The following is a 22,776-nucleotide window of genomic DNA, read 5'->3' on the forward strand; positions in this document are numbered from 1 at the left end:
ATGAGACATTTATTTCCCTCAGATAAACTTCCAAGGACATGAGAAGTCAGTCTGATCCACAAATTCCATAAGGATCCAGACTTCTTCAAGCTTAGTAGTTCACCCTCATCCTTTCCGGTCAAGGTAGAATCCAGGTTCCAGCTGAATGAAGGGGAAACAAAAATAGGAAAAAGTGGCAATATCAAGTGTATGTAAAGAAATGCTCCTGGAAGCTTCCATAAACATTTAACGCTTTTATCTCTGGGCCAGAATTGACTAATGTGGCATCTCTAGCTACAGAGAAAGTTAGTCAATCTCGTCCTTACACTGGATAGCAGAGGACTGAGTCTAATTTTCTATTGCTGTGCTAGAAGGGAAGAATAAATTTGAGGGGATAACTACTGGATTCTGTCCTGATTCTTCCTTATTTAAATTAAGAAGCCTAATTATGATATATAAACATTTACTCCCATGACAAAGTAAGTAAAACAGACACTAATATGTTACTCATGTTATTTAACTTTCATTAAGTGTCAGTATATTTTAATAACTTAGTTGATTTTTCCTCAGGAATATTAGTTTATGAGAAAGAACTCACATAAAACTAGATTTCTCTGAGAAATATCTATATGCCACAAAGCAAAACTGATTAAATTACACACATATTTTTTTCTGGTGATATACTCAATATTAGAGCTTGAATGACCTGATTAATGAGTATTAACATGCCACATTCTGGAAGATATCTTTAAGTTGCTAATTTCTCATATTCTGTCATAATACCTGAAGCAATTTTAGAAATAGAAATTTATGAAAGGAATATGTTTAAATAGTTAAATGGTCTGAAGAAGAATTTTTAATGATATATTTCTCAAGAATAATCTCTGAAGAAAATGTCTTCACTAATAATCACTTTAACCACAACCATACAAAAAAAACAGCAAGTACATAAGTTTTATCATCCGCACTTTTAAGTAAATGAAGGTTTGTATTGCCAAGGAGAAGTAGGGATATGAATTATGGGATGTCTATCTAACTCTCCTTTCTACTGTACCTGCATATATATACACACACACACATATATATATCATGTAGATTTTCATATCTTATATTTTCCATGCAAAAAGGAATATTTACAATGTTTATTTCTATCCTACCTGGGAACAATGCATTAATTTATATACATATCCATATGATTTTTTGTGTAATCACAATACAGTGTATAATAATGAATAATAATTAACAATAAATTTAATAATAAAATTAAAACACTTTATTAATTAATAAATTAATGACAAAATAAATGCAATAATTGGAACTATTAACTTTGAAATAAATATATATATTAATAAGCTCATAAACAGGTGGAAATTATCTTTGAATCACTTACAATAAGAATAAGCTGTAGTACAACTATGACGAATAAAGAATTTCTCTGGTGACTCTTCCCAGCTGTATTACTGGGCATTTCCTTTGTACACAAGGTGAACACAACTGGTAGAGACATTTTTTCCCATTATTACTAGAGATTTATTAAACTGTGTACTGGATTTGATTTCAAATTATTGCAAATAAATTGCATAAAATAACCTTCTATAAACATTATATCTAGTGACAAATTAGTGTTTATCTAATTGGAGAAAGCTTCCATAAGTACTTGTATAAATCGAGTGATCTATTTGGCAGTCTTTAAATGTGATTATTTCAGATGCATAGGAAGTTAAGCTAGGTAATTGCCCCTCCTTTGTTGCAAGTTATTTTATTTCATGAACAAATTAATAAGTAGTGATTCTGTCCATATTAAAAAATAATTTGGAAGTTGAGGGCAAAGAAAGATGGTAAGTATTGTGCAAATATTTAGCTTACTGTTCTATACAGGCAAAACCAAAGTTTGTGAGTTCCAAATGACACATGGCATTATTACTCATTTACTTTGTGAATTATGCATTAGGTTTGAATAATCTTGTAAACTGCTAGTGTATGAAAAGCCATCAAACTCAGCACAGACATGGGAAATCCAAATGACTCGTATTTCTAGATAAAAACCAATATGCTTCCAAATATATTTGAAAAGTAGTAAAGGAGAAAGAGTAGCAAATCAATGTGCTTGAATCTTTTGTTCTTTATGACATGTCCCTTGTGAGTGTTAGCTAATTGTTCTATCATAGCTTTGCTGCCAACTACAAACTATTATCTTGGATGTGCCGCAACGATTGTTATGTACCTACCACCAGTTTTCACTTTTATTTTAAAGTGACATCTTCTTGAATTTAGCATGTAGAACTGCTAACATAACTATTCCCCGGTAGGATTCTTATAAATTCAGCTTTATTTTACTTTCTTAGCTACAAAATAAGACATCACTTTTAAAAAATGACTAAGTACTTTTTAAAAGCCTATCATGGTAATATAAAATACTTTGAAGTAACATCTCCAATGCACACAATTATTATTGATAAAAACACATGTGTATCATTTAATATAATAGGGGCAATATAATGAACACCAAAGAAAATGAAACAATATTTGGTTAAATTTTTAGCCATAGCCAACAATCCATTCTTACTGTTTTCCACAGGGACTCAAATACTTGTTTTTTAAGCTAAAAGAAGGTACATACATACATTTTATTTCTTTAACAGGTGTTCTGTATTTTATTTCTTTAAACAGGTGTTTATGTCTTTAACAGGTGTTTTGATACCAGAAATAATCAAGTAATGGTTATTTCTGGTATCAAATGGTTGACATTCATGTGATACCCTGCTTCTCACCAAATATTGGGTAAACCCAATGTAGTGATAGCAAAGGTAATATTAAAAAATAGTAATTGTTGCTTCAGAGTCATATTTGAGACACTACTCAGAAGCCATCATGAAATACATTGCTTTGTATGTGGTTTCTTGCTGCAAGTGGCATTTATTAGGAGCTCGTTGGCTAATGTAAAAGGCAGTCGCAAGATTTGTAGCGGAGACAGTCACAATGGCGATTCCTTGTATTGTATTAATATCAGGAGAAGAAGTTTTGTTGAGCTCAGGGCATCCTTTGATTAACTGCCGTTGGAGGCAGAGTTTGCAACAGGGCTGGTCCCCGCTCTGTGTCACCAGGCTTCATGAAGTTACTTGTAGGCCTTTAGGGAGGGTAAGTGTATAAACATTCACTTAACAAGAGATGTATGGACAGGCTGCGAAAGTAATGACTAATTGACTGCCATCCGGGATTTATTTGGAACCCTTTTGACTCCAGCTCTACCTCACGTAATGATGAATGATACTTCTTCCTCAAAGAGAGCAGAGCAGAGAGCTTGGGCCAAAAGCCGGCACTCTGAGAAGTGCCTGGAAGCTGTAGTGTTTCTGTGGAAATGAACAAACACAGACGGTCTGAAAGGCTTCCCACTTACTTTTTTGGCAGTGATATTAATAAATTAGGTGCACAAAATTTATTTCTTTGGAGGCTTAAAATAGCAAGTCAAATCAAAAGAAATATGTTTGAATTTCAAACCAGCGTAGATGTGCTTATTATGGGTTGTAGAAAGTATAGTTCCTGTTTTCTGTGAGGTGTATGTTATATTTTATTATTTCTGTTAAGGTATGGAATAGCCAAATATGCACATTTTCTTGTTCATCTTTATGATCTTCTGAAAAGAACTAAATTTAGCTATAATTAATTTTCTGAATAACCATACCTGGCCTATCAAGGGACCAAGTCCCCACTCTCATGTTTTGGTTCCCTCTCTTCTGCCAAAAGAGGGTGCAGAGGAATTGGAGAGAAGAGAAACCAGGACTGAGTAAGCATGGTTGAGATCAGTGAATGAAACTTTCTATAGCTTTTTAAAAAGTCAAATCTATTTTCTTATTTAAGTATTCATTTAGAACTTTGGGTTGTATTTTTTAAATACAAAACTGTCACATGATACTAAACTTTCAGTTCCATTCAAAATTATGAGGACTCCATTGTGTATAACTCATTAAAAACAGAAGAAATGGAGATAACACTATGAAGGACTTGTAACACTTCCTTTAAGGTCTCGCCCTCACCCATTATGTTAGCTTCTTGAAGTTATTTTGGATCCAACTGAACTAACAAGCAAAGTAGAGACAGACTTGTAGAGAGAGAGCAGGCTGACAGCTCTGGGGAGGGGTTGCGGAGGTGGGGGGGGGTAGCCAGGAAAAAAGAAAACAAACTGCTGGAATGCACAGCATGCAGTGATGGCTGGGGTGGGGAGGGGGGTGGAAGTGGAGGAGGGTATAGGGGATAAATGGTAGTGATCAAATACAATAAAAATCAACTATTTAAAAAAATGCAGTTTTTCAAACTCTCACCGTTTAGATGTGTACCTCAGCTTCATGACTCCAGTGAAGCTGTAATTCAGGGATGTGAGTAGTTGGAGAGAAGGATGTTGTGCGATTTAGTGGCTTAAATAAAGAATAGTAGCTTGTAAGCTTCTTTTCACTCACATCTTTGGTCTCATCACTAAAGAATTCAGTAGTGCCCTTGCTTATGTCCACGTTTCAGAAAGTCTCCAAAATCAACCCCAGGCTGCATGTGGTTGTAGATAAACCCCCACTCGCTTCTCACTAACATTACCCGTGGAGTTGGCAAGAATGGGGCCTTTCTGAAGGTCATGAATCTAAGACTGATACAAAGAGGAGATACAGATGAAAGATTGTTGTAAAATATTATATGCTCTGACAAGGAAAAATAACTATAAATTGGAGAAGAATGAAGAGAAAAAGGAAAAAGTAGAATAAACTCATTAATTGTACATATGTATGAAGTGGTAAGCAAAAAATATCTGAGATGACATCTATTTTTTTTTTATTGTTATTCAATTACAGTTGTATGCCTTTTCTCTCCATCCCTCCACCCCACCCCAGGTGAACCCACCTCCCTCCCCCACCTCCACCCTCCCCCTTGGTTTTGTCCATGTGTCCTTTATAGTAGTTCCTGTAATCCCCTCTTCCCACTGTCCCCACCCCCCCCCCCGCCCTGGCTATTGTTAGATTGTTCTTAACTTCAATGTCTCTGGTTATATTTTTTTTGCTTTTTTCTTCTATTGATTATGTTCCAGTTAAAGGTGAGATCATATGGTATTTGTCCCTCACCTCCTGGCTTATTTCACTTAGCATAATGCTCTCCAGTTTCATCCATGCTGTTGCAAAGGGTATAAGCTCCTTCTTTCTCTCTGCTGCGTAGAATTCCATTGTGTAAATATACCATAGTTTTTGGATCCACTCGTTTGCTGATGGGCACTTCGGTTGCTTCCAGTACTTGGCTATTGTAAATTGTGCTGCCATGAACATTGGGGTGCACAGGTTCTTTTGGATTGGTGTTTCAGTGTTCTTAGGGTATAATCCCAGCAGCGGAATTGCTGGGTCAAAGGACAGTTCCATTTTTAGTTTTCTGAGGAAATTCCATATTGTTTTCCACAGTGGCCTCACCAGTCTGCATTCCCACCAACAGTGCACTAGGGTTTCCTTTTCTCCGCATCCTCTCCAACATTTGTTTGTGGATTTGTTTATGTTGGCCATTCTGACTGGTGTGAGATGATACCTCATTGTGGTTTTGATTTGCATCTCTCTGATGGCTAGTGATGCTGAGCACTGAGATGACATCTAAATAGAAGTAATGCAGAGGTGGACAAAAGGGAATAAATGTAATAATGTCAAAACCTAAGAAATACATAACATTTTATCCTCCTTGCAAGGTGACAAGTTATCCTGATAGTTTGGTGAAGCTGGCAGGAGATGAGAGAATGCTGGTGGGAGACTCCTGAGTCAGAGACAAATGACAGTGAGGACTATGGCCACAGGCAGAAGGAGCTTCTTATTCTCTTCTGTCCCCGGGTCCCTCACAGGTGATGTTGAGAAGCCCAGGTGAAGGCTGCAGATGGACACATTGTCTTCCTTATCCTGTGCAGGGAACTCATGAGCCCCCTTCCCTGAAGGAAGCCACCACTATCTCAGCCCTCCACCACTGACTGCATACAAATGTCCCGAAAAATACTCGGAACAACCACTTAGGCAGCCATGCAGAAACACCCCGAAGAACTAACTAGCTTCTGACAGTTAGGAGAAGGGTAATAGGTTGAAAAGAATGGTGTGACGAATACAGCGTAAATACAACACAGAGGAGATTTGAAATAAAATTATGGTGACGTAAGACTAATCATATGGCATACCACTACATGTCAATGGAATTATCCTTCTTGTAAGAGGCAAATAGTTTCAGAATGGCTTGCCAAGAAATATCCTTGTATATGTTTATAGAAGATATATTTACTTTTAAAATTTTTTAACAGAAAAAATTCTGAAATAAAGGAGAGACAAAGGTATAGCAGGTGAATAGAAGCCAAAGTGAATAGGGATTGATATCTGAAAAGGTAAAATTCACTGCAAAAAAATCAACAAGATAAAAGACTCTTTAAAAGATTTCAGTGCAATTTCAATTATATATATATATAAGATTTCAGTACAATTTCAATTTTATATATATGTCAGTAGTAAATAATCCACAAACCTAACAAGACAGCAGCTATTAACTTCTATTAACTTTTTGTCTGGTCAGCAAAATTGACCAGACAAGAAGTTAATAGAAGCACAATAAAAACAGGCGACTTGAATATATCACTCTTGGCCCAACATAAGTCAAATGGTTAAAGTATAAGTAAGAATTTATAATCTTATAATACATAAATGATATAATCAATAAATTAAATTCTATGGATGTATAGTGAAACTTATGTGTTTTCAAATGCACATATCAAAATTCAAAAGAGGTAACAAAGTAGGGATAGAAACATTATTGAAACTATTTTATTCATGTTTATTAATTAAATTAAAATATCATATTGAAGTAAAATATTTAAAAACCAATAACCTAACTCGGTCACAAATAAGGCACATTCTTCCCCTGTCAGTGTTCTAGGCATTGTTGTGGGCATATTGCCAAGTTCATGGATCTTCTATTCACTTTACACAATCCCTGTATTTATGTATTATTCTCAGCTCTAACCCTCCATATGCAATAGCATAATAATCATATATACTTTTTGATTCAGTTGTTAGATCCAAGATATGTGTTAAAACACCCACATGCACACACAGAAAATAAAGCGACCATATTAAAGAGTGTTTTAATGAATATTTTTGCATTTATAACTGTCCAAGCAAAAAGCAGATTGTCAAAGGACTGCTTCATATACTTTCATAATTACATAATTTCACAAAAATTGAGCATGGGAAACAAAAGGCAAAGGAAGAGCATTAAGGTGAGGTTTTGGTTACAAGGGCAATAAATGGCAGAATAAATACGAGAGAAGGAAAGCACTATTGATTTTGCATAAAAGAGAAAAATGAGAAGGTAATGAGAGTTGATTGTCGATCGCCCTGGTTCCTGTGCGCTGCCTTCTGTAAGGCGTCCGCATGGCTTCTGCTTTACGGTTGCAGTTTCATTTCTGTGCAGCGTTGCTGAAGCAGAGGCTGCGTCACATCAATGAACCATCAGTATGCCTCTCCTGAATTATATTTTTTCATCAAGGCTTCTCTTAACAGGAACAAGCTGAGTCTTTTGAAAATTTCAAAAGTAATCTTAAGCAGTAATCAGAAACCTATACTTGTGCAGACTTTCAAAATTAAAGAACAAAGTACATTTTAATTTAGTTAAGTGAGCATCTATTTAATTAGGATAATTTACAGGGTACGGAAGTAGTAAGGCCCATAGCAATGAAGGACATTCAGAAACAAGGTTATTTGAATAAATATTTTATGTATTTGGAAGACAAAAAATAAGCTCCTTGTTAATTTAGAGTAATGTCTATATTATTAAAAATATACATATTGCCAATAAACCAGTATAAATATCCAACTTGTTCCAATGCAATATTGAAATACAATTTGGAATTGATACAGTTGTGAAATAACAGATATTCATTTGAGAGCAAATAAGAGTGAAGCATAATCTACATCTTTCTTGGAATTTTAGCTTTAATTTTTCATTTCTTTAAAGATTTCATTTATTTATTTTCAGAGAGAGGGGAAGGGAGGGAGAAAGAGAAGGAGAGAAACAACAATGTGTGGTTGCCTCTCGAGCGCCCCCTACTGGGGACCTGGCCTACAGCCCAGTCATGTGCCATGACTGGGAATCGAACTGGTGACCCTTTGGTTGGCAGGCCAGCACTCAATTCACTGAGCCACACCAGTCAGTGATAATTTTTCATTTTAAAATTCAGAATAAGGGTTCTTCGCACTGAGATAAGCATGTACACCTTATACTTCTAGTATTACTCTAAATGCATATGTTTATCCAAAAGAAATATCAAAAATGCTATTTAATTCTATACAACACAAAATAGCAACATATTCATTGGAAATTTGGTTATGGAAAACACAGATGTTTGGCTGATCAGAGTTACGTGTATCTGCCATGTGCTACCAGTAGGTTCGTTCAAATTACATCACTTACGTTTTCTACTCTGCTCATGATCTTTTCTGCTTATCCTGTGTCCTTGGTGGGAGGACAACTGACCTTCACCTGAAATAAAATAAGAGACAAAAAGGTCAAAAAACCGGCAAGCTCTTCTTATTGTAGAAACAGTAGTAGATCAGTGGTGGCCTGGGTGTGGGTGTGGGGAGTGACTGCTAACAGGCATGAGATTTTTCTGGGGGTGTGATAAAACGTTTTAAATTTCTGTTGTGGTGTGGATACATGCACTGTAATATAATAAAATTTTGACCTGTATATTTCATTAGTGAATATTATAGTATGTGATTTATAGAACTTTAAAGGTATTTTAAAAAATATAGTAAATTGTACCACCTAGAGTTTAATGACATGAAAAGCAAATTACTTGGGGATAGAATATTATTCTTTAGCACTTGCCATGTTTATTTAAAATAAATTTGGAGTTAGAAAGGGTCTTAAAATAATTTATTGTAATTCCCTCCTTTTATAATAAGAAAACTGAGGGCCAGAACATTTAAATATCTTGCACTAACTATTAAAGGCAATTTAATAGCAAAACCTACCTCATACTGTTGTAGTGTAGATTAAATATGGTAAAGACTTTCTCAATGTATAAAGTGCTATGTCCATATAGTGTGTGTATATAAATATATATGTATATATATTCATAAATGTTACAATAATGTTGTGTATAATATAAACTGTTATAAAACATAAGATAATGATTTATTATTATTTATGACATTATTAAAGTCTAACTTGTTTAATGTTCACCATTCTGGAATAAAGATTAGAATACATTATGACATATGAATTTATAACATTTCTCTTTATATTTCTCTTATCTCCCTGTCTACCTCTAAGCTGAATTTTTTTGCTAGTATTTGGAGATTTTTTTGGAAGCAACTTTGGATGTAGAGTCTTATTTGATTATTTTAAACTATACTTTTAAAAAGAAATAAATTCCCTCTATGTTTCAGATAACATAAAAATCAAAATCAATAGAGAATATATTAGTTTGTGATGGGTTTTGAAAGTTCTCACACAGATCAGGAGGCCAGCGCAGGGAACTGAGTCTCCTCTCCTTAACGGGCTTTCCCTGTATCACTTAAAGGACTTGCAGAGAATTCACCCTTGTTGTGGAGAACATTAAAGGAACGGATCAATTTTTCCCTCAAAGGAGTTTTCAAGTAACTCATATAACCTTTGCCTTTTTGATTGTTCAAAATCCTAAGATATCTTAGTGTATCTCTTGAGATCTCTTTTTCTTCTTCTTTTTCAATATTTGTGTTAGACGTTGATTTTTGCCTCAGGCAAGAACCTAATGGAGGAAAAATAGTGATGTTTTAAAAGCCCAAGAATCTAATATGCATTTTTAAAATATCTAACATTTAAAGGACTATTTTTTCTTAGACAAAGATGAATCTAGAAAGAAAACCTGGAGAACTGAACATTACAATAATTAAACTTCTGTAATTATTTCAAACAATATTTCCCTATATTTATGTTTTTATTTGGTTCCCTGTTTCCCTGAAAAATTGTTCCCTCATTTTGCTTTATTTAACTATAGAAACTTATAGATATTCTTACAGATATTGACAAATTCCTGCCCGTATCACATTTCTAGCACTCATAAAAAAACACACATTTCATTTAATCTCCTCTCTAAGCGATCGTCTCATATGAAAAACAAAGTGTCTAGTTGACAGAAAACTGGCCAAATCTATCTATACAACTTTTGGAAAAATCACTAAGGAATTTATATTCACATGTTATTCCTAATCATAATTAAAGAGGTAATTTGTTAGATTTGGGTCTCCAATATTATCTTTTATTTTTCAATATCTGGTACCAGAGTAATAGTTTTGAAATAATCAAGTACAATTTGAAAAATAATGTCATATGGGGTTACAGAAATGTTGACATTTTTTGAGTGATTTCTTTTTTTTTTTTAGAGACAACTTTTAAAAAGAAATGAAATTATTAGAATAATATGGCTCCTACGGAATGAGTATGGTGCCTCATCCTCTTTCCCTCTGTTTTCTAACCTTCCCTCTCCCTCATCTACCTCACTGGCAGGTCTTCGTGGCTTTGTTGATGGCATGACTCCTGTCCCCATTCCTAAGTGATCTGAGGCGTCACACTACCTTCTCCGCCACATTGCTGCACATGTCTGTTCACCATCATAAACGGGAAAGGAATACCAAGAGGCACCCAGGTGGGTGAGTTGTCTGCCCTCATCTCTGGTAACATCCACTGTGCGAAACCAGTGCAACCAGTGTTCTGTTGATCAGGATCAGATTATCCCTTCCAAGATGCTGACTCTTTTCAGCGGCCATTCTCTGAAAGCTAGAAGTCCCAACTGGCCTGCAGCAGTGCTTTCTTCCAGTTCAATGAGCTCATTTCAGTATTCTCTGGTGACAGTACACCTTCTTCATGGATTAAAATTCCCAACCTATAGAGTTTTGGGACAAGAAATGAAGAGTCACCAGTGGATCACTGGAAGTGATGACAAGTGGGGCCACTCTTATTTCCACTGCTGAGTGTTTGATCCCGTGCATTCTTCCTATTGGGGAAGAAGTCCCATATAGAAATCCCTGATTTAATGCACATAAGGTCTGTCCAGAAAGTATCCAGCCATGTACTATGACTCATAGAGACATTTCTTAAAGAAGGTATAAGGTGCAAGACACATTGTACATAGGACAATGACACCTCAGTCCCCTTCAAAGTAGGCGTCTTGGGACCTCACACAGTTCTCCCAATGGTCATCAGTTACTCCATCATATTTCCCTAAATCTCATCGATGTTCTGAAATTTCTTCCCTTTCAAAGGTGATTTTAGTTTTGGGAAAAGCCAGAAGTCATAGGGCACCAAATCTGGTTTGTTGTGGGCTGAGTCACCTGGTTGATTTGATGTTTCATCAAAAAACTCTCCAAGTGATACGTGAGTGGGCATATTGTCATGATGAAGCTGCCAATCACCAGTTTCTCATAGCTGTGGCCTTCTGAATCATGTGAATAGTTTTCAAGAAGGAATGTTCAAGCCTAATGCAAAATCTGATGCAGATTCATTGCTCTACTTGCTCAGTCATTTTGAGTGTGATGGCCACACAGTACACATACTCACTCAACAGCATCTACTGCCCCTACTGACCAGTACAGTGAAGTCATTATTGTTCACACATGTGCATTCCAGTCCACTCTCCTTGGCTGCCAGGTTCCATGGATGTCGCCCAACCATTCTCGTTATATTAACAATGGCTGGACTTTTTCCAGACAGTTGTATATATAATACTTAATTATTTTTATGACATCAACTCCAGTCAACAGTTAATTTTTCAAGAGTTCCTAACTTTAAGGAATAATTCAAACTGCAATGTTAGTTCAGAAGCCATTTCTTGCTGAAGTAGACCACATAAGGCTTAAAATCTTGTCTTTTGTGAGATACGTTATGATAAGGTCATATTCACCTTTTGAGAAGATTGATGATACTACTCTGAGAGACAATAGTGGAGTTAGGTTTAGTTTTATGGCCAAACATTCTGATGGGGCTTTCACCCAATCAAACACAGACACATGGAGAAATGGCTTAGAAATGATATAATAGAAAGACATTTCAAATGTGTGACCTAAAACAGTCACTGTGACGCTACTTATATCATATTTCATGTGGAGGAGTTATATGTAAAATTGGTTAGCTCCACAAAAATCATAAATGTATCAAGGATATAATATTCTGATCTATGTTGTTCAATTAAGCTTAGCAAGGACTACCTTTCCGTTTTCATGGCAAAATAAATCAAATAAATGGTTGGTAGGAGTGCCTGCTTGGTCAGTCTCCTGGTACAAGTTTATTGGAAGGTTCGTTAGCTTTAGAGAGCTCCTTTAGTTGAAAAAGTGCCTTTCATAATCATGAACTAATCAGCATCCTCTTATTTCTATATTTTAACTTTTGAAAGAGGTTATTTAGAGGGAAAATATATCACTTTTAGTAATCAGGATAGAAATTCTGTTATGCAGAGATTTTAATAAGTGAAAAAGCTGAGCTAGCATCTTACTATTCAAATGGCTCACACTTTGTACAACTTTAATGTATTCTGTTTCTCCTCGCCATGATTGAAGTTGGCATATTAGGACCAACTGTGCACAGGGCCAGTTGAATTAGCAACAGGAAGCAATTATACTTGACCAGAGCAACTGAGAATTTTTACAGATTTTTGTCAGTTTATAATAATGAATAACCCTGTGTGACTATTCAAAGAAAAATGTTGACATAAAAATATTTGCATTTTAATATGCTGGAAATTTCCAATGAAATTATTCAAGCCCTGTTTCATCTTTTATATATTTTTTCACAAACCATAAATGATGGCTGATGTATCATAAAAATGGGAACTAGTGATTTCCAACTCTGCTATGGCACTGGTGTGCTGTTGGCTGACTTAGTCCTGCTGTTTTTCTTGGGGGTGGGGAGGGCAATGTGATTCTTAACCACAAGAGGGGAATATCTTTTATAAATGTGCAAATCAAATGATGGGTAAATGTAAATATTTTAAATACATTAATTTTTTTATTCCATATATGTTCTTAAACTCAACAATTTTTATGCATGTAAGGAAAGATAAATTTATCTGAGCCGATTGCAAGAAGTCCTTGAGTCCTCTTTTTCTCTCAAACTGCATGCCTCTCCTACTCCTCTAGTCCTTATCAGCTAGTCTTGTCCTTGTACTTTTAAGATCTATGTCTCAGCAGAAGCTTGAGCCCCATCAATACCACTAGCATCCAGGTAATGGCACCACCCGCTCTTGCCATGCAGGACACCTCAATGCCCACCGACTGGCCTTCTGACTTCCCGTTTACCAACCTCGCCTGTTAAATGGAAAGGGGATTATGTTATCCTTAAATGGTCCTCATCCTTCAACAGCACTTTTAGAACTGGACTCAAAGTCACTGCTCTGTCCTACTAATTCTATAACCTGAATCCTGGCTCAATGTAGACCTTCTTTCCTACCAATCTGCCTTTGCCTTTTAGGCCCCTGGGCCCCCTCTATATTTCTTGAGCATATCGAGTACTGAGAGCCTCTTCACTTACTCTCCCCTTCATCTGCTTCCTTCTTCCCACTGTCTTCAGCTCAGTAACCTTTTCTTCTTGAAGTCTTTCCTGTACTTGTTATGTAAAATGCCAGTCTTTGCCAATTTCATTCCTTTAAATTGCTTATTTTTTAATAGATGCATCAGATATTCCTGTATATCTGCACTTATTTACCTGCTACTTTTGCATCACCTCTTTGACAGTGGGGTGATTTTACTCTCTTCACTGTCTCCCCACCACCCTGACAGTAACTCACAGAGTGAGTGCTCATCAAAAGTGGCTGGAATGAATGAATGAATATTAATGACCATCACGAGAAATGATTCAAAGATTGCTAAAAATGAAAATGTCACACCTGCTGAGGGAGAGGAAAGATGAGGCTATGGCAGACACTTGGGAGACACGCTGGTGACTTGGACTAGGGCATTGGTAGTGAACTTGAAGGGGGTAGATGTAGGTAAGGATGTGTGTGCATGTGTGTGTTTGCATGCATGTACAACGTGAGTATGAGAGAAACACTGGGAGAGTAATCGATGATATCCTTTAATTGATTATCAGAAATAATCACACACACATGAAAAAGACTTAATAAGATATCCAGGTAGTATTTTATTTTCACTGTTATAAGATCTCTGAAAGGGAACAGAAGGAAATAAGGTCAAATGCCATTTTGAATGTGAAATAATGTTACATGCCTTGCAAGTACAAAGTAACATGGCTGACATTAAACATGTCACATTAAAGGGTTTCTTTTTACAAGATTAACTTGATTAGCTGATCAATAAATTATGAATAGAGTTAATGGGATTATTTTTAGAGAACAAACAAGGAGATAAACATTTTAGAATCAATATATGTAATTACGTCTGTTACATGTTGCAGTCATTAGTTTCATAGTTTACTAGATGGTGGAAACGTCTATTGGCGCTGAATTGAGTATGCCTGTTAGGAAGGATGAGAAAGAATAAAGTACAAGGCTATGTTTTGTAACAGAAACAAATGAAGCATAAAGTAACATAATAGAAGAACATGACAAGTTAATTTTTTTTTGCTGTGCAATATTCTTGGAATACTTAGATCATAAACAAAAAAATCACTCTTATATCTGCTACTTTCATGGGCAGAGATGTGATGAATAGATCGGATAATCTGCTTTCTGAAGTTTTTCAATCAAACATTGGATTTCACAGCCTTCATGTAGCAAGCATTTGATTCATGTTATGTGACATAATTAGGACAACTGAAATTACCTATTTTAAACTGAGTATTTGTTGCCACTCTCTTTTATATCTCATCTCCTCATGTGTTAGAGAGGTTATTTATTTAAAATCTTACTAAAAATATGGAACTCTTCCTGAAAACACACCTGAGTCTTCAATATCTAAACAGTTTGTTATTGATGTACTTAGAAAATTTAAGTAAACTAATAATAGGTATAATGAAAAAGTAGCATAAATGGTAGGTAGAAAATAGACAGGGGGAGGGTAAGAATAGTATAGGAAATGTAGAAGCCAAAGAACTTATATGTATGACCCATGGACATGAACTAAGGAGGGGGGGATGTGGGAGGGAGGGGGTGTGCAGGTTGGAGTGAAGGGGAGGAAATGGGACAACTGTAATAACATAATCAATAAATATATTTAAAAAAGAAAAAAAAGAAAAATTGAACAAACCAAGAATGCCCATAAAATAAAAAATCAGCAAACATTTGAGAGACACCAGATGCGGTAACAAAATCTGCTATTCAAAGAACAGAACAAATAAAATAAACATAATACTTTAATAGTAATATAATAAATAGAATTATAAATAGTGGAAATTGCTTTTATCTATTAAACAGAAATGGATGCTGTGAAAAAGAAATCATTCCTGTTCTTTTAATGCTAAAATATAAATTCCTTCTCTTAATTTATTATTAATGTGTATTACTGAGTTAAATTAGGAAAACAGACCCTCAGTAAGGTTACATTTGTGAGCTGAATGAAAAGGGTTAAGGAATTTTCCCAGCACATTGAGTTAAAGGACAGACAGATAGGAAGTAGAAATGACAGGTTCAGAGACATAGTGGAAATATCCATCAGTTCCAATATTTATTGGTCTAATAGGAGCTCAGGTGGAGATACAGTGAAACAGTAGGTGACATCCATCAGTCAGCCGGTCCACACATATCTGTGCCTTCTGTCTCCCAGTCCATGAATTATTGCACAGGCTACACTGTGGTAATCAGGGGCACCCCCTCCCTGGAGGAAACAGACTGACAATGATCACAGAAGAATAAGTTAGATAATTTAGGTATATGTAGGTGTTAAATGAAAAGATGATTCCCATAATGTAATTGAGAATGGTGGTATTTGAGATGGTGTGTCTAGAATTATATGAGGTGGTCAGTGCTGTGAATGACATTTGAGTAAAAATTATGTATATGGAAGAAGATTGTTATGTGGGATCTTGAACAGATTAGATCAGCCGGTTTAAGAAGCTGTCCAGAAGGAATGAGGTTGGCCTGTCTGAGAGACTGAGATGCCGTAGGTCAGGGTGGCGGGGCCTAAGGGAAGGGGAGAGAATCAGAAAAGATGGGCGGAGCCCCCGCATCAAGTGGGAACCCTTGGCCTGGACTCTAGAAATAGGATTTCATTTGGATTGCAGTGAGAACTCTAAGGAGGATTTTGGTTTTAAGCTTTAAAAAAGATTCCATTCTTCTTCAAAAGAATTATTTTCTGGGTGGGTAGAGATGCTGTTATAGCTGAGAGAGCGAAACTAAAGAGGACGTAAGTTAGACAGCTGTTGAACTAGTCTAGGGGAGACACCATGGAGGCTGGCAAGTGCAAGTTTGGAGGTGACTGTGCTGTGGGCCTGTGGAGATGGCCTCCTGAAGGGGGGGATATTCTCAGCTTTGTCCCCACCACCTGTCGCCAGGGAGGGGGCAGGTCTGTGGACACACACCACTCTTTGGGTGGACTAATTGATCAGCTGGTGACATTAATTGGTTTGATTGCATAGACTCTATTTTAGTTTGCCTTTACAAATTACCAATATTCCTACGGTCTCTGTACAGACGTTTGGACTGCATTTTACATAGAACAATGCTTTAGTGAAAATTTAAAAGTCAGATAATTTTCTATTTCAATTCTTGCTAAGAAACAGGTTAGAAAATGTAAAATGAAACATGGAGTATAAAATGGTAGGTTAATCAGCAGCTAAATATTTTTAAATGGAAAGTTTTATTATTATTACCCAACCAATAAAAGTTTTCTCTTTCTATTATGCAGAGATTTCTTTGGGCCTGCGTACATCATGAACAACTTTAGATTAATAAAATTTTACAATTTTGGCTAATGTCATTAAATGAACAAGAAAATTCACTGAATTTTGTATAAAACATTAACCGCATTACTTTTAAATGTTACTACTGAAGAACCTAAGAAAAATACACATTTCTCTGAAGCCCATGCATGACCTGCTGCTAATTTTTCAAGTTTGTTGTTTCAGAGTTGTGCTTTCTGGATTTTAAAAGCAATTAGATGGAATTAAATGTTTGCCGAGTTGCATTAAATTCAGGGAAAAGTTTTTAAAGAATCTGTTGAAGACCAAGGCCAAGGAGAAATGCAAGCATCCAGCTGATGTGGACGATGCTCTTCAGCAAGAAGTTTAAAATCTTAATATAAAACAACCCCTTTATTTCTGAATTGCCCAAATTTGGCCTTAATTTGGGAAATATCCTGTCTCCTTTTTCTTTTCAGATAACACCAACAAATATGCCTTTGTTTAGGCATTTCTTAGGAAAATCTCAAGCTAATCTACTCTAAGAAAGGGTTCAAAACACAGTGACCCAAATCCACGAAAATGTATTCCATCATCATTTCACATTTGCAGGCCGCAGACCACTCCCAGCGAACTGTCCGTCTCCTCAATAAGTGGCTTCAGTTTGGGGGAGCAATGAACTCAGTGCCTTTTTCTCTTATACATATTTCTGAAGCCTATTTCACGTAGAACTTTACATTGATTCTTGGCATCTGTCCTTATATTTTAGAGATGACACTGTATGTAGGCAGAACACGCTAGTACTAAGATAAACTAAAAATGTAGCATTCTTCAGCTACAATAATGAAGAGTACAATCAATTGCAGTGAACCACACTCACTGTCACAAATATGTGTAGAATTCTCTAGTTGTTACTGATGGGTACTGGTTTTTCTAAGCAAGGTTAAGTGTACAATTTTTTTTTTACCTAACAATATAACAAAGCTAACTATATTTATATTACCCATAAATACTTTTATTGAAATAGTTATAATACAACATATCCTCCTTATAAATGGATCAAACATAGATTTACTATAAATTAAGCAGTAAAATTCCAATTTGCTTAACTTCTGAATGCTCTGAAACATTCATATATTATATATTCCACTTGTTCATACATGTATTATCATATGTATTTTCCATTAATTTTCATTTTATATAAATATATTCTGATTAAATAACAATTGAAAATGTAGAAACAAATAAGATAAAAGGCTAATGTTTCTATTCAGATATCTTTATCATTTCCCTAATCATGATTTGAAAGTTCTCTTCAGAGATCTTTGCAACAGTTTTATATGTATATTATCAGTATATTTATTTGCCTTTAAATGTTTCTGATTACATATGCATTAACTACATGGTTTTCCTTTGTGATATCCTACAATTGAAATCATCCTCTCATACTTTAAGGAATTTTTTTAACATAAGTTGCCTTGGTTCCTTTTATTTTAGTATGCATACTTTCATTTATTTTTGATTTGTTAGTTAAAATGTCTTAAAACTAACTATTGCACATGGTAAAAGAAAACAAATCAGCTACGTAAAAACTATGCAATGTATAACAGCCTTCTCTTGTACCACCAGTAACAGCGGTTTCTGTGTTTCCAGTATAAGATGGTATCATGTTACATTTTAACTTGAGGTTTGTTTTATTTAAAACTCTACTGTGGAAGGGTTCTCATTGTTTGTAAGACTGCTTAAATATAAAAGACACATGGGCTAAACTAAAGGGGGTAGGATCAGAGGTGGCAGGTGGGGATGGCTGGGGTGGTGGGGAGTGGTGGGAGGAAAATGGAGACAACTGTCCCGAACAACAATTTTAAAAAGTTTAAAAAAAAAAAAGCTCATTGACATGAGATAACATGTTCTTTAAACAATCCCGTTGATTGTAGTATTTCAAAATTTCTGTAATTATAAATGGTGTTTTAGTGAACATGTTTATATATAAATAACCATATTTTAGTGTATTTTATGTGGTTTTTAAATTAAGTGACTTAAACTTTTGAGCATTTTGCAGTATCACAGAATTTGGGGGCAGATGCATTTGAGATAGTAAAATGCAAGGCCTGCCTTATGGATAAGGGATGTCTGGTTCTCCAGTGTCACACAGTAATTTCACCGTCACCGTTAAAGGCAATTTCTCTCTCTCTTTTTTTTTTCTTGAAATTAGTTCTATGTTTTTCTGCTTTAAAATACACATTTGTGGATGGGATATGAACTTACGACCTCAGACAATCCAAGGACATGCCGAGTTTTAGCTCGCTTCCTTCTTGGAACAGTGACTTTCTCTGCAGATGTTTTGTCTAAGTTTCCAAATTCTGAAATCACGCATTCCCCTCTACTGCACCCTCATCAATCATTATACTTCTACAGATATTTATTTTTTGATAGCATGTATCACTTTAAATTACTTTTTTGGTTGTTCCTTTTTTTTTTCTTTTCACGTAGACTACTAATATCACGAAGAAACTGCTCTGTGTCTTTTAAGCACTGGGAAAGATCAAGCACTTAGAATGATGCCCAACCTATTCAGAGGCACTCAAATATTTTGTCAAACAAATCCTTTTCTGTCTCGGTTGATGGTGCAAGAAGCATTTTCCTCTCATCTGTCACAGATGCTATGGTGCACTCATTAGCATGTTTAGGTGTTCTTCTTAGACTCCCATGGCTGTCTGTTCTCAGAGGAGCAGATTACATTCATATAGACTCTTTGTTCGAGTGTGCCTTGTTTTTCTCTGCTTCACAATTAGAGGGCTAGCTCAGTTCAAAGACCTTTTATTTTCAGACATGTGGCCTTTGCTTTTGTTAAATCTATGACCACTTCCTCCCAGTCTACATTACTTTTTATTGCTATTTATTTACTTTAAAGTTGACTGGCGTTTTGTCTTTTGGATTGATATTGCCTTCCCTTCCCTTTCTCTAGTTCTTTCTATAGCTTTGTCTTTTGGCTTTAATATCTGGGAGGTTTCTTCAATGTTACATTATCATTATTTTTGCTATAATTACATGCTCATTACCACAAATTGATCTTTAGAGTGTTCATTTTTGATAGCTATCTTTTCTTATGTTTCAGATGCAAATATTTTCTCTAATCAATCTAAAAATACTGAGTAGAATTTTCTTCAATTTTACTGTTATTCCCTGAATTATTTTCTCCATGTTTAATTCTTTCTTTGTCCTTTTATGCCTTCTCTGCAGTGTGGTGAGCCTTGGTTATTGGTTTATATTTGTGGAAGAACAAGACAATTGGTTTACATAGGCAGTTAGGAGGGGTTTCATTTTCCCTGTTTTGGGAAGGGCAGCCTCGCTTTCAGGCTCCTCTGACTGGAGGAGAGTAGTGAATAGGTACTGAGGGGTGTTAGCAGGCAGGGTTCACCCTAGCGCAGATTGGTAGAACCCAACACGTGTCGTGTGCTCAGAAAGGTTTTATCTGTTACCCTGACATCCCCACTAGAAACCTTAGCTGATCTCTGGCAACTTTTTGGAATGCAAAATCTCCTTTTCACTTTGAGAGAGAGCAACACTTCTTTTCTCTCTGAATGTGTGGGGATGATGGCGGTGGGAAGATATTTGGCCGAACTGTTCCAAACGCGGTTCCTGTGATGAGCGTCCTGCATCTCATTCCCACTCTCTGAACGTGCACCAGCTGCGCGCGGAGCTTTTGGAAGCTTCACGAGAAAGAGACTTTTCCAAAGCAAATCAGGCCTTCTTGGTGTTATGAACCATGAGCTTCTCTTCTACCCTCTCACCTGCTTCCTTTTCAAGCTGTTCTCAACACCTTTTAATGCTCTTACCTCAGGCTACGCTGGCTGTATCAGGGCTATATCTACTCAATTTTGAACAGCCTGCTCCCATTCCGATGCAAGTTTGGGAGGAAGAGGCGAGCATATGTGTGCTCAGAAGCTGTCTTCGGTGGAACACATGAAATCTCTGTTATATTTTTTCTTAATGTGTTCTTCCTAAAGGACTTGATCAGACAAATAATACTTCAAATCAATTACCTCTTTTCAAATGAGGTAAATGATTAAAAATGTCAATGTTACTCCAAGGATATATGGCAAATGAGATTTGCCCATCAAAGTTAGAGACATTTAACATATTATTTTCTGTTTATTTCCTTCTGAATGTTAAAACCCATTAACATTTTATGAGGTACATCTTAATAGTCAATATTGTCTTCTATTTTTCAGTAGTTTTAACAATAGTCCAGTATTTCTAACTATAATGAACTATTCTCCATTATTTAGTAATAGTTCCAGATAACTGTCGATAGTCTTAATTTATTTTGTGCAATTTAAAACGATATACTTGCATGTGTAAGAACAAATGTTAGCATTTTTATTCATAGACTGTGGGTCCATCTTAATTATACGCTGGGTTCTTGGAGGGACCCGAGGGTAATGATTGGGTCTCACAGGACAGGTCTGTGATCAAATGTTGCAATAAACTGTGACTGGGGCTCATGCTATGCTTTTTCATGTTTAGCATTTCACCACATTTACTTTGGGTTGCTGATATCTATGAAAGCGTTGGCTCTACATTTTCTCTATTGATAAAAAATTTAGTAGTAATTTATTTTCTAAAGTCACTTTCCCATAGAGTTCTGCTGATTTTCCGTGGGCCTCCTGGCTACGAGAAATTGCTGGGAACTAGGTGGAAAACATTAGGCTTGATGTTTTCTCCACAAATTTTATGCTTCATTTAGTCTCTAAAAAAAATGAACGCAAGTGTTTCAAAAGTCCGTATCTTACTCAAGTGTGTTTTTATGAGCTAACTCGTAAAAACTCTAAAGCTCTCCCTAAACTCTAAGGCTCTTCAGTACTTTGGCTCCCCAGCACTTTGGAAAGATAGTGTTGTTATTTTATGACAATCTGCAGGCACTCAGGAGAATGGGATTGGCAATCCATATAATTCTACCACATGATGCAAATTTCCTTGAACTGCAAGGTAGCATTTGTCTTAGTAGTAATATGGAGGTGCACACCCAGTGCTGTGACAAAGCCAGTGGTTTGTGACCCATGGGAGTGACTCTGCGCCACCGGCTGGTGGACTGTGGGGCTTTAACAACTATAAAGCATAAATCTGCTGTCTATGGGCTGCTTAGTTTTATTGTTATTTTTCTAACTTCAGAATTTTCCTGTGGGGGAAAGAACCACTTGTCTCGTCATTTATTACTCATCTCAGGGCTTTTGTTACAATGCGAGTCTTCGCATACAGTGGCGTCAGAATTCTCTGGTTGTCCATGGGTGCCTTGGATCAGTGCTCTCAGGCTCCTGCTCTGTTCTTTCCAGTTTAAGGATGGAGGTCAATAGTGAAAAGAAAAAAAGTGTATTGGAGAAGAATCACAGCCATGAAGTGTCCAATTCTGAGAAACTGTGGAGATAATCCAAAGAAAAACTTAAGTAACTCTGTTGATAAGAGAAAATAAGCCCAACCTTTCAAAGGTGATAGAGGAAAAGCAACAAGCAAGAAAAAAAAATGATAGTATAATTCCTGTTAAAGGTAGGAAAAGAAACCCCAAAAGGAAGAGATGGGATCCTTGAAACACTGTGAGGAACTGGAGTTGAATCTATTTCTGCTGCAGTTAATGTCTATGTATCCACTCATTTCTCTTCTGATTTTTTCTTCCTCGTAACATCTATTCCTGTCAATGTGTTTTATTTCACTCATACAGCTTATTTATTTTATTTATTTCATCAAAAGAAGAAGACACATTTCTCATCTTCTAAGCGTTTTTTGTTTGTTTGTTTTTGTTTGTTTGTTTGTTTAATGAGCGATGTGTACCTGCATGTGTTTGCACGGCTCTCACAGAGAAACTGACATTTTTCAAACTTGCGCTTTGAGGTTCCTAGTCTCAGGTAGAGATGTTACGTGTTAGAAATTGCTCTATGTATCTCCGCAGGAAATGTTAGCTTTAACCAGAAATAACCTCCTCAA

Source organism: Desmodus rotundus, chromosome 9 (assembly GCF_022682495.2).
Source record: "Desmodus rotundus isolate HL8 chromosome 9, HLdesRot8A.1, whole genome shotgun sequence".
Taxonomy (NCBI): Eukaryota; Metazoa; Chordata; class Mammalia; order Chiroptera; family Phyllostomidae; genus Desmodus; species Desmodus rotundus.